Source organism: Oryctolagus cuniculus, chromosome 9, assembly GCF_964237555.1.
Source record: "Oryctolagus cuniculus chromosome 9, mOryCun1.1, whole genome shotgun sequence".
Classification (NCBI taxonomy): domain Eukaryota; kingdom Metazoa; phylum Chordata; class Mammalia; order Lagomorpha; family Leporidae; genus Oryctolagus; species Oryctolagus cuniculus.
In genome coordinates, this window is record NC_091440.1 from 108,929,922 (window position 1) to 108,942,671 (window position 12,750).

The 12,750-nt window shown below is 40.6% G+C and overlaps 1 pseudogene; it reads left to right on the forward strand.

The window, feature by feature from the left end:
* The first annotated feature begins 9,559 nt into the window (after positions 1-9,559).
* Positions 9,560-10,472, forward strand: LOC138843714 (ubiquitin-conjugating enzyme E2 A pseudogene; annotated as a pseudogene).
* The last annotated feature ends 2,278 nt before the right edge of the window (positions 10,473-12,750 follow it).

The window sequence follows — 12,750 nt, forward strand, 5'->3', positions numbered from 1 at the left end:
GGCCCAGGCACTTTGGTGCAAACAAAGGTACAGGGAAACCGGCCCCAAGAGGCAAAGCTTGGCACCTCAAAGACCTGACACCAGCCTACTCAAGTTACCAAAAAAGAAAGAAAGAAAGAAAGAATCAAACTCTAGAAGGTAGAGCTGCCTGCTTATACTGGCTATTGGTACAGACACATAGCAGCCCATAACAGAGGGAAATCAACCTGAAAATTAAGCCAAACAGAAATGTCTAAGAACAAAGGAAAAGTCCAGAATAAGAATATAGAAAAACCTATTAACTTACCAATGGAGCAGGCTAAAGCATCCATAATAGAAGCTGAAGAAGAAGAATTTGAAATCATGCCAGAAAAAGAATTCAGAAAATTAATAATCAGATTACTTAGAAATAATGAGAAACAAGGCCAGCACCATGGCTCAACAGGCTAATCCTCTGCCTAGCAGCGCCGGCACACGGGATTCTAGTCCCGGTCGAGGCACTGGATTCTGTCCCAGTTGCCCCTCTTCCAGGCCAGCTCTCTGCAATGGCCAGGGAGTGCAGTGGAGGATGGCCCAAGTGCTTGGGCCCTGCACCCCATGGGAGACCAGGATAAGCACCTGGCTCCTGCTTTCGGATCAGCACAGTGCGCCTGCCACAGCACGCTGGCCACGGCGGCCATTGGAGGGTGATCCAATGGCAAAGGAAGACCTTTCTCTCTGTCTCTCTCTCTCTCTCACTGTCCACTCTGCCTGTCAAAAAAAAAAAAAAAAAAGAATTAGAAACATATTCAAGATCTGAACGAAAAGCACGCCCATGTATTAGAGATCCTAAAGAGAAGCCAGAATGAAATACTAGAAATGAAAAACTCAAATGACCATATAAAAAACACCGTGGAATCCCTCAGAAATCGCACAGATGAAATAGAAGAGCAAATATCGGAACTCAAAGACAAACGTCCAAAAATAATACAGTCAGATCAAACACAGGAAGAAGAAATTAGAAAATTAAAAAATATGGTTGGAGACCTACAGATTCAATCAAGTATAGTGATGTTCAGATAATAGGAGTCCCTGAGGGTGTGGAAAGGGAGAATGGATTGGAAGGTGTTTTCAATGAAATAATATCAGAAAATTTCCAACAGAGGCAAATTGACAATAACAACCAAATGCAACAAATACTCAGGAGCCCCAACAAGTTAGACAACAAGAGAAATTCACCATGACACATGTGGCAACATTCAGTTCAGTAAAACACAAAGAACAAATCCTAAAATGTGCCAGAGAGAAATGACAAATCACATTCAGGGGTAAGTTAATCAGACTCACCCCAGACTTCTCATCGCAAACACTACAGGCAAGGAGACAATGGCATGATATTTTCCAAGTTTTAAAAGACAAACAATGCCAACTTAGAATACTATACCCTGCAAAACTATCATTTATGAATGAAGGTAAAATAAAGATCTTCCATGACAAATAGAAACTGAAAGAATTTGTATCCTCACATCCAACCCTACAACACTGGCTCAAAGACGTACTGCACACAGAAATACAAAAACAAGAACTTCATTACAAAAAAAAAAAAAAAAAAAAAGCGAATGTAGAAAATGACCCAACTAAGCTACAAACAAATCTCAAAATACATAAACAGCTCATTTTAGGAAACATGACTGAAGAAAGATAGTACTTAACAGTAGTCACACTGAATGTGAATGGCCTTAACTCTACTACCAAGAGACACAGACTACCTGACTGGATCAAAAAAGAGAATCCATCTATATGCTGCCTTCAGGAAACACACCTTACCAGCAAAGTTGCACACACACTGAAAGTGAAAGGATGGGAAAAGATATTCCAAGCTAACAGAAATCAAAAAAGAGCTGGTGTGGCCATCCTAGTAACAGATAAAATAGATTTTAACATAAAAACTATTAAAAGAGACAAAGAAGGGCATTCTATAATTATCAAAGGATCAATCCAACATTAAGACATTACTATTATAAACACATATGCACTTAATTACAGGGCACCTGGCTACTTGAAATAATTACTAAAGGACTTAAAGGGAGATATAGATTCAAATACAATAGTAACAGGGGACTTCAACACCCCACTCTCTAATGGATAAATCAATCAGACAGAAAATCAACAAGGAAAGAACAGAGCTAATTGATGCTATAGACCAAATAGACCTAGTAGATATCCACAGAGCCTTCCAGCCCACAGCCACAGAGTTCACATATTTCTCCCCAGTACATGCAACATACTCTAGGACTGACCATATGCTAGGCCATAAAGGGAGCCTCAACAAATTGAAGAAAATTGAAGCTATATCATGCACCTTCTCAGACCATAGTGCAGTGAAACTCCAAATCAACAACCCAAGAATACACATGTTAAACACCATACCAATCAAAATACCAAAGACATTCTTCACAGACCTAGAAAAAATGATACTGAAATTCATATGTGTCGCTCCCCCATTCGCGGAGGGACGACACTGGGCCCTCCGCTGTTCTCTTTCCCCGGCTCTTCCCAGGTTAGCTGCCAGCCCCCCACTCGCGGAGGAATGACGCCGTCCCGGATTAGCTGCCAGCCCCCCCGCCTCCGTGGAGGGGCGGCACCCCCGCCACTTTCCCCGCTTCCGCGGAGGAGCGGCATACCACCGGCCGGCTCTCTCAGGGGCTGCTCAGATGTTCCTCAGATGTTGCCCGGTGCATATTGTCTCTCTCTTCCTTTATCGTCCTCTTCCACCAATCCATGCTCTGCTGCCCACACAACGAGCACGCTGCTCTCCTCCAATCAGGAGCAGGATCAGCTCCTGCAGCTTATCAGTCAAATTGGTGAGGCAGCTGTGTAGAAGTTGTTTGCTGTCGCTCAGCGCCATATTGAGGGAGATCAGATGCCTAGAATTAGTCCTAGCAGTTCCAGTAATTTAGTCTAGTCTCGGTTGCTCCCCACAATATGGAGGACCAGGAGACCGTGAATAGCTAAGCAATCCTATATAATAAAAACAAAGCCAGAAGCATCACAATTCCAGACTTCAAGACATACTACAAGGCAGTTATAATCAAAACAGCCTGGTACTGGTACAAAAACAGATGGATAGACCAATGGAACAGAATAGAAACACCGGAAAGTAATCCACACATCTATAACCAACTCATATTCATCAAAGGAGCTAAGACCAACCTCTGGAACAGGGACAGCCTCTTCAACAAATGGTGCTGGGAAAACTGGATGTCCACATGTCGAATTATGAAACAAGACCCCTATCTTACACCTTACACAAAAATTCATTCAACATGGATTAAAGATCTAAATCTACACTGTGACACCATCAATTGAGAGCATAGGGGAAACCCTTCAAGACATTGGAACAGGCAAAGAATTCCTGGAAAAGACCCCAGAGGCATGGGTAATCAAAGATAAAATAAACAAATGGGATTACCTCAAACTGAGAAGTTTCTGTACTGCAAAAGAAAGTCAGGAAAGTGAAGAGGCAATGGACAGAATGGGAGATATTATTTGCAAACTACACAACTGATAAAGGATTAAAACTAGAATACATAAAATGATCAAGAAACTCCACAGCAACAAAACAAACAACCCAATAAAAAGATGGGCCAAGGACCTTAACAGACATTTTTCAAAACAGAACTCCAAATGGCCAACAGACACATGAAAAAATGCTCACAATGACGTTTCACCTCACCCCGGTAGAATGACTAGCATACAGAAATCAACTAAAAACAGATGCTGGCGAGGATGTGGGGAAAAAGGGACACTAATCCACTGTTGGTGGGAATGCAAACTGGTAAAGCCCCTATGGAAGACGGTTTGGAGAGTCCTCAGAAACCTGAATATAGCCCTACCACAGGACCCAGCCATGCCACTCCTTGGAATTTACCCAAAGGGAATTAAATTGCAAAAAAAAAAAAAAAAAAAAAGCTATTTGCATCTTAATGTTTATTGCACTTTAATTCACAATAGCTATGACATGGAATCAACCTAAATGCCCATCTATTGAAGACTGGATAAAGAAATTATGGGACATGTACTCTATACAATACTATACAGCAGTTAAAAAAACAATGTAATCCGGGCATTTGCACAAAATGGAGGAATCTGGAAAATATAATGCTGAGTGAAATAAGCCAGACTAAAAGGGACAAATATCATATGTTCTCCTTAATCCATCACAACTAACTGAGCACATAAAAGGAAACCCACTGAAGTGAAACAATGACTTGATCAGCCCTCGTCTTGACTATTGAGGAACAACTTACTATTTTATTCCTTTTACTATTTTTTGTTGCTGTTGTTTATTTGTTCTACTTAATACCATCAGTTGGACTCTGTAATTAATACACAATTATTCTTAGGCATTTAAAATTAACAGAAAAGTGCTCTCTATTAAATATAAGAGTGGGAATAAGAGAGGAAGGAGACATACAGGTCGGCACATGCTCTCTTGGACTTACCTCCAAGGTAGACCTAGAAATGTGCCAGGGGATTCCAATTCAATCTTATCAAGGAGGCATGTACCAATTCCATCTCACTTGTTAAAGTGGTAAGTTTAGTACATAATTGATCAAAAAGATAGGTTAAGTGTCAAAGCGATTTCACAAATAAGACCAATGTCTGCAAATAATGAACGATAGAATTAAAAGGGACAGAATGATCCTGCAGAGGAAGCAGGATACAGAGAAGACTCATAGAATGGCAAATGCCCTAAACAGCACTCCACCCTCAGAATCAACCCCTTGGGGCATTCGGATCTGGCTAAAAGGCCATGAAGGTCTCGCAGGCATGGAAAGCCAAGACACTGTGGCAAAAATGACCTGAATGAAAGATCTGGGTGAACAAGATCCCAGCAGAAAGAACGAGCCATCAAAGAAGGAGGCCCCTTTCTCTGAAGGGAGGAAGGAACCTCCACTGTGATACGGCCTTCACTAAACAATTTCAGAGTTGGTGAACTCAAGAGGCTTCCATAGCCTTGACAGCCCATGGCAAGAGCCTCGTGTGATTACTGACATCATAAATAAGAGTGTCAACTGTAAAATCAACAACGGAAGTCACTGTGCACCTACTCCCCATGTAGGATCTCTGTTCTTAATGTATTTTATTATGAGAATTACCAGTAAAACTACTAGTCTTTGAACAGTACTCTATATCTTGTGCAGTTTTGTGGATGCAGTCCGTTGAAATCTTTGCTTAGTATATACTAAGTTGATCTTCTGTATATAAAGATGATTGAAAAGGAATCTTCAAAACAAAAAACAAAAACAAAAACAAAAACAAAAACAAAAAAAACAAAAGGACCGGCACCGCGGCTCAATAGGCTAATCCTCCGCCTAGTGGCACCAGCACACCAGGTTCTAATCCCGGTCGGGGTGCCGGATTCTGTCCCGGTTGCCCCTCTTCCCGGCCAGCTCTCTGCTGTGGCCCGGGAGTGCAGTGGAGGATGGCCCAAGTGCTTGCGCCCTGCACCACAGGGGAGACCAGGAGAAGCACCTGGCTCCTGCTTTCGGATAGGCGCTGTGCGCCGGCCGCAGCATGCCAGCCACGGCGGCCATTGGAGGGTGAACCAACAGCAAAGGAAGACCTTTCTCTCTGTCTCTCTCTCTCTCTCACTGTCCACTCTGCCTGTCAAAAAAAAAAGAAAGAAAGAAAGAAAGAAAGAAAAGGAATCTTGATGAAGAGTGGGATGGGAGAGGGAGTGGGAGATGGGATGGCTGTGGGTGGGAGGGAGGTTATGAGGGGAAAAGCCACAACAATGCAAAAGTTGCACTGTGCAAATTTACATTTATTAAATAAAAATAAATAAAATTTAGGCCCTAAAGGCACTCGGATCTGGCTGAAAAGCCCATGAGAGTATTTCAGGCATGGAAAGCCAAGACACTCTGGCAAAAAGATCTCTGTGAGTGAGATCCCAGTGGAAAGAACAGGTCTTCAAAGAGGGAGGTGCCTTTCTCTGAAGGGAGGAGAGAACCTCCACTTTGACTATGACCGTGTCTAAACAAGATAAGAGTGGAGAACTCAAGGGGCTTCCATAGCCTTGGAAACTCATAACTGGTGCATAGGGAGATTACTGATGCCATAAACAGGAGTGTCAATTTGTAAAGTCAACAACAGGAGTCACTGTGCACTTACTCCTCATGTAGGATCTCTGTCCTTAACGTGCTGTACACTGAGGCTTAATGCTATAACGAGTACTCAAAGAGTATATTTCACTTTGTGTTTCTATGGGGGTGCAAACGATTGAAATCTTTACTTAAAGTACACTAAACTGATCTTCTGTAAAAAAAAAAAAAAAAAAAAAAGAAAGAAATTATCAATTCCCAACTTGACTCTCACTGGGATTAAACATGACAATAGGTCTGATCTGATTTCATCATCATTTAAAAAAAATCATCTATTATTTTTCACTTTATGTTTCTGTGTGGGAGCAAACTGTTGAAATACTTACTTAAGGTATACTAAGCTGATCTTCTGTATATTAAGATAATCGAAAATGAATCTTGATGTGAATGGAAGGGGAGAGGGAGTGGGAAAGGGGAGGATTGTGGGTGGGAGGGACGGTATCGGGGGGGAAGCCATTGTAATACATGAGTCATACTTTGGAAATTTATATTCATTAAATAAAAGATAAAAAAAATAGTGTGCTACTTAGGAATAGTTAACCTTTTCAATTAACTCTCAGTCTTTTAAAATAAGTGAAAAAAGTCCTATTTGTATCTCCCTAGCACTTTCCCATCTTTCTTTTCAATAAAAGGGAAGGATACATTAGACTTGACACTGTGGCAAGCAACAAAATCTAGCTAGAATCTACTAGCATTGCTTTGTTTTCATGGTTACTTTCTAGTGATGGCCAACGTCATCAGTTTTCTATGTGTGGTAATGGCAGTCACAATTTTTTAAAAAAATGCATTTAAGCTTTAAAAAAAGAAAATTCTTCTATAATTTTCTTGAATCTATTTAGATTTTGTTATATATTTTTCCTCTTTCTCATTGTGAAACAACCAATCCTTCTGTTAGAATGAAAATTAATTTTTTCTTAATGAAACATACACATCATGACTTTACTTAGCAAAAACATACCTTAAGTTTTTCATTTACAGAACTGGTTCCATGGCTACTTCTACTTTTCAGAACTAGATATTAATTAGAATAATTAATTCTTAGGAAATTTAACTGTTAGAAGCATGGGATGTTTTGTACAATCTCTTTAATTTGACACAGGACATGTTGTTGCTATAGAAAAGTCTTGCATTCTTCTGTAATTAAGAAGCCAAAAGTGCAGATGTCCTAAACAGCACTCTGGCCTCAGAATCAGCTCTTAAGGCATTCGGATCTGGCTAAAAAGCCCATGAGAGTATTTCAGGCATAGAAAGCCAAGATACTCTGGAAAAAAAAAAAAAATGGCCTAATGAAAGATCTCTGTGAGTGAGATCCCAGCGGAAAGAACGGGCCTTCAAAGAAGGAGGTACCTTTTTCTGAAGGGAGGAGAGAACTTGCACTTTGACTATGGCCCTGTCTAAGTAAGATCGGAGTTGGCGAACTCAAGAGGCTTCCATAGCCTTGGCAGCTCATGACAAGAGCCTCGGATGATTACTGATGCCATAAACAAGAGTGTCAATTGTTAAATCAACAACATGAGTCAATGTGCACTTACTCACCATGTAGGATCTCGGTCCTTAATGTGTTGTACTATGTGAATTATCGATATAACTAGTACTCAAACAGAACTTTATACTTTGTGTTTCTGTGTGGGTGCAAAGTGTTGAAATCTTTACTTAGTATACACTAAGTTGATGTTCTGTATATAAGGATAATTGAAAATGAATCTTGAAGTGGATGGGATGGGAGATGGGATGGCTGCAGGTGGGAGGGAGGTTATGGGGGGAAAAAGCCACTATAATCCAAAAGTTGTACTTTGGAAATTTATATTTATATATAAAAGTTAAAAAAAGAAGTCAAAAGTGGACAAATGTGAGTTTAGTAGCCATTTTTGTATGAATTTATATATTGCTATTATTATATATTATATTACCTAGATATTGGTTAAATATGGGTTATTTAACAAATTAGCAAAACTCAAAAGGTACAGATCTAAGAGAGGCTGCAAACATTTTAGCAGATGATATATACAAGATAATGATGACTGGAAAGTTCATTTTAAACTTTCTTCCTTCTTCAACATTATTCAACTATTTATACTTCATTTTGCTTGAATTACTCATGAACACTTCATGATATTACAGTGAACAGCCCTCTGAAGTTATTTCCTTGTTAAATATTTCTCCAGCAAGTACATGTTAGGCAGTCATCATCATAGTGAGACTTTTGAAAATGCTAAAGACAGGGGAGACAAAAAGAGTTTGAATTTAAAAAATTGGGGAAATTAGGTGTGATTCATTAATTGTGTAAAATATAATACTATGAGATGGTCATAATAGGGGATATGAGGTGAGGTGTACATAGAAACTCTGTATTACCATCTCGCATATTTTGCTTTATACATTTAAAACTATTCTGAAGTAAAGTTATTCAAAATACAACCCTTGTTTTGTTTGAGAATCAAATTCTGTTTGAAGAGATCTCCCTTACTATCACCTCTGTGAGAACAAGAACGTAATATTTTATAATTCTGGAAAGACATCTTTCATGTGGAATTTCTATCTCTTTTTTTCCATTCACACATTTGTTCTTTTTTTTTTTTTATCTTTTTTTTTTTTTATCTTTTTTTTTTTTTTTTTTTTTTTTTTTTTTTGACAGGCAGAGTGGACAGTGAGAGAGAGAGACAGAGAGAAAGGTCTTCCTTTGCCGTTGGTTCACCCTCCAATGGCCGCCGCGGCCAGCGCGATGCGGCCGGCGCACCGCGCTGATCCGATGGCAGGAGCCAGGAGCCAGGTGCTTTTCCTGGTCTCCCATGGGGTGCAGGGCCCAAGCACCTGGGCCATCCTCCACTGCACTCCCGGGCCACAGCAGAGAGCTGGCCTGGAAGAGGGGCAACCGGGACAGAATCCGGCGCCCCGACCGGGACTAGAACCCGGTATGCCGGCGCCGCTAGGCGGAGGATTAGCCTAGTGAACCGCGGCGCCGGCCCACACATTTGTTCTTATGTGGAACTCATCATTCTAAAACTTAGAATTCATTAGGGCTGTGAAATGCCAGGAAGAATAAAAATAGTCTGCTAATATCATACTTAAAATCAAAAACTCGGTAGTTAAATCTTCTTTCATTAAACCAAAAACATTGAGTGACTTAAATTTACCCAAAATTTACCCAAGTCATATGAACCTGAAAAGGCTTTGGATCAATTTTAAACATCCTGGAGAGACTATTTAATTCACATAAGTAATCTTCAATCCCACCGAATATGACTCTTATAAATTAATTTTATCAATACCACCCATAGTTGAATGATATCTCACCTAAATAGCATACATTTGAATATCTATAGAAAGAAGTAAATCTTAGAGTTTTCATTTAGTAGGTTAGAAATCTGTGTATATCAGGGAAGGGGGCCCACAGCCGGCAGCCAGCGCCAGTGGCTGATGCTGGGGGCTCCTGTCTGTCTCTCTGAAGGTTGCAGGAGGATCCTCCAGCTGCAGTCTGCGGGGCTCCGTCTGAGAACAACATAATGGTTTGGAATGAGGTCATTTTGGGGCCTGAGGGGACCCCATTTGAGGATGGAACATTCAAACTTACAATAGAATTCACTGAAGAATACCCAAACAAGCCACCCACAGTTAGATTTGTCTCTAAGATGTTTCATCCAAATGTCTATGCACATGGTAGTATATGTCTAGACATACTTCAGAACCGCTGGAGTCCGACCTACGATGTATCTTCCATTTTAACATCCATACAGTCTCTATTGGATGAACCAAATCCCAATAGTCCAGCAAACAGCCAGGCTGCTCAGCTGTACCAGGAGAACAAGCGGGAATATGAAAAACGTGTTTCTGCCATAGTAGAACAGAGCTGGTGGGATTGTTGACCCCAGAGGGAGCAAAAGAAAGTAACCACAACAAAAAAAATATATTGATGTATTTGTCACCTTCTTATTCCTCGTTGTCATTAATTTACTTTATTAAAGCAAAAAGCTGCTGTGCTGTTTCCATCTTCCCTTGCTGAACTGTTCCTAGCCCTCCTCCCCTCTCCTTGAACACCAGGCAACACCCTCTGTGACATCAAATGTACTGTACTTGGGTTACTTGCAACAATTACTAATGCTTAATTCCTTTTCTGTTGTATCTCATTTCCAGTCTTTGGCAATTATTTGTTACTGTACTTTGCAGTAAGGTTTTTAGATGAATTGTTAACAAGTGGTTTCTTATGCATAGCTTTATGATGAAGATACTACTCTAAACAAAGTGATGGCTGAGCTGTTTCATCCTGGCTGGTCCTTCACTTGTATTGGGTTTAAAAGTGTTTAGACTGTGGCCTAGAGAGCAAGGAAATAAGCCATCCAAACATTTGTTTTGAAAAAAAAAAAAAAAAAAAACATTAGTTTTGAAAGGGGAATGGAGGCCAAAAATTCCGATACAATCTTATGAATTATAAGATGATGTTTCCTGGTAGGGAGAATGCTGAAGGATGCAGCCAAAGTACTACAGCCATTGTAGTACCTGACACATCCTCTCCTTGCAAGACAGTGGTTAGCTACATCCATGCTAAGTTTCAGAACACCGGTTTTCTAGGGTTTTGCTTTTAAAGAGGTGTGGGAGCAGAGGAATGGAAACCCATCAATTTTGGAGCTAGGGAAAAGTTGGAGATCCTTTAGTCTTTCTAAAGGAGTGCAGTTGCCCTAGATAAACTTACAATCCTCCATCTTTTTGTTGTTTAGTTTGACATAATTCAAAGAAGGAAGCATATCTGTGGCAAAGTATTTTCCACTCAAATTCTGAGTTACTGTTGCATGATTTAGTTTCTTCCTCCTTTTCAACGTGATGACAAACTTAAAGCCAATGTCAGCAATCTTTGTTTCAATATTTACACTTTTAGATATAGTACCTTTAAGTAGCAGTGTGCGACAAGGCTTGTAAATCTTTTGTCTGATGTTCCATTGTTATCTTTTATGCATTTATTGCTTTTCTAAATCTAACTTTGCACAAGTAACCCATGTAAAATGTACACTGTTCAAAACTTGTACATAAAAATAACCTTAAGAAATATGTGTATATCAATTAAAAATACATTCCATTTTTCTGAAATGTTCATACTTCCCCTTTTATTTACTAATACAATCTACAGGTGCCAGTTTTGGTTAGGTGGCATCTTCCTCACCATGGCCACAAAATTCTAACTTCCTTTTGCTAAATTTATCCCTTTGTTTAGAAAAGGAAAGTTTCCAGGACTGACTGGCGTTGCAACATTGCAGGTTAAGTCACCATCTGCAATGCCAGCATCCCATATGGCAACAGCTCATGTATCAGGTGCTCCACTTCCGACCCAGCTCCCTGCTAATGTGCCTGGAGAAAGCAGCAAGAAGATGGCCCAGGTACTTCAGCTCCTGCAACCAATTTAGGAAACCCAGAGAAAGCTCCTGGTTCCTCATTTCAGCCTGGCCTAGCCCTGGCCATTGCAGCCATTTGGGAAGTAAACCAGCAGATAGAAGAGATGGAAGTCTGTTTCTCTCTCTCTCTCTCTCTCTCTCTCTCTCCCTCCCTCCCTCCCTACCTCTGTCCCCCTCCCCCCCCCTTTGTAACTCTGCCTTTAAAAATAAATAAATAGGGGCCAGTGTTGGGGGACGGTGTTGTGCGACAACACAGCCGATGTGGGTGCTGCTTAGAGACCTAATTGCACCACTTCCCTTCCAGCTCCACTTTCCATCCAGCTCCCAATGTGCTAATGTGCCTGGGAAAGCAGCAGAAGATAGTCCACAGCTTCAGCCTGGCCCGGTCCTCCTCTCCCCACCCTCCTCTCCCTTTCACATTAATAAAAAATAAATCTTTAAAATAAATAAATAAATCTTAAAATGCAAGGAAAGAAGGAACAAAGAAAGGGAGGGAGGGAAGGAAGGAAGGAAGGATGAAGGGGGGCGTAGAGAAATAAGAGTTTCTGCAATCAAAGAATTCCAGACTCCTTGGATTTTTATGAACTCATTGTTAACCTTTCTTCCTGGAACTTTTCTGACAAGTCCCTTTACTGGACTTAGTTCATTTTCTGTTATAACACTTGATTCAAAAAACAGCCTGACTTCTGGACCTAGGAAGAACTGAAAGTGCTCAAACAAATTGGGGACCCCAGCACAAGTTAGGGGAATCATGTCTGACACAGACTTATCAGGGATGATCCCCAAAGAAGAGCATGAAGTAGTGAGCAGAGAGAGCTTTGCATGGGAACTGCCCACGCCCATTTGCTGGGTGTTCCTAGTGTTCAGAAGATTCTCCTACAGATCCTGTTCTTTCCGCTGGTGTGTGTGTGTGTGTGTGTGTGTGTGTGTGTTCAAGAATAAACTAAGAGAGATTAAAATTTTAAAGAAATTATGTGGGCATCCAGTGATTCATGATTGGCATACCACTAGGCCACAAGCAGTCTATCCAATATGCTAAGGAATAAAACCAAGTCTTGTCAAAGCTTATAAGTCAAGAATACTGACACTGTCATTCCATTTAAACAGCTCACTAGACCCTGGGGTCACCAAAGACTTCAATCACTGGACATTGCCCAGTCTTCTCTTACCTTGCTTCTCAGCAGTGATGACAGTGTTTCCAATCTGCCCCAAGTGCGATATTCTATTCCTCTTGTTACACGATA